Here is a 1,109-nt window from a genome sequence, read left to right as displayed (position 1 = left end):
TGTATAGAGGGAAAAGAGGGGTGAGAGGGGTGGGGGGAAGGGAAAAATAATGAATCAAACATCATTGCCCTATGTAAATTTATGATTACACAAATGGTATGCCTTGACTCCATGTACAAATAGAGAAACAACATGTATCCCATTTGTATACAATAAAAAAAAAAAGAACCAACCAGGTTGAGTTGAATCCCTCTCTTCCTCCTAAGATCTCCTGGGGACCCATTTGGTGATGACAGGTTTTTATTTCAGAAGCACATAGCCTGCTCCTGGGGTGCCTACAGTGTTGTGTACATGAAGTTAGAGCCACCTACACACCTGCTGTTCTTCCTAAGACATGTGCCAGGCTAGGAACAGAACTCATCAGCAGCATGCCCGCTGCCCCAAACCCTGGTAGAGCTGGAACCTTGGCTTCACCAGACCAGCCCCTGCCAGGAACTACAGCTGCCCAGAACCCACCTAAGTTGTCCTCCTGGAACTTTGAGCAACTTTAGCCAGGATGTTCATGACTGCCTCCATTTGTCCTTTTGTCCTTATGGGTTTGGGGGTTTTGCCTGGTATATTCAATTTTGATTTTGCACACTTAAATGATACATCTAAATGTGTAAAGGAGGCTTTTGGCTCTCATTCCCTCTTCTCCCTCACTGGAAGTTCTGGTTATTAAAGTTACTTAGGGGACTGTTTCCTAGTTAGCAGGTTAACTCACCAGCACCCTTGAATTAAAATCTGCTTTCCTAAATAACCCACCTCTCTTAAAACAGAGTGAGGAAGAAAGAAAATTTACATGAGACTGTGCACTGAATACTTGCACACAAGATCCTAAAGTTGAGACTCCTGACCAGATAGCCTCAGCTTTTTTCCATGAGTCAAGCATGACTGGTATCTGATTGTCCTTTCACAGACTTAGCACATTGCTGTTACAAAATACCTGAGGTAAACAGCTCAATAAGAGGAAAGGTTTTAGAGGTTTCACTTCATGGTTACCTGATCCTTCTGTCCTGTGGCAGCAGAACACATCATAATGGGAGTGTGGCAGATGAGGCCTGAGCCCCTCATGGCAACTGGGATGCAAAGAGACAGAAAGGGCCAGATCCACAAGCCCTAGCCTCTTC

The sequence above is a fragment of the Sciurus carolinensis genome, unplaced genomic scaffold, assembly GCF_902686445.1.
Source record: "Sciurus carolinensis unplaced genomic scaffold, mSciCar1.2, whole genome shotgun sequence".
NCBI lineage: Eukaryota > Metazoa > Chordata > Mammalia > Rodentia > Sciuridae > Sciurus > Sciurus carolinensis.
This window is presented reverse-complemented; position numbering follows the sequence as displayed.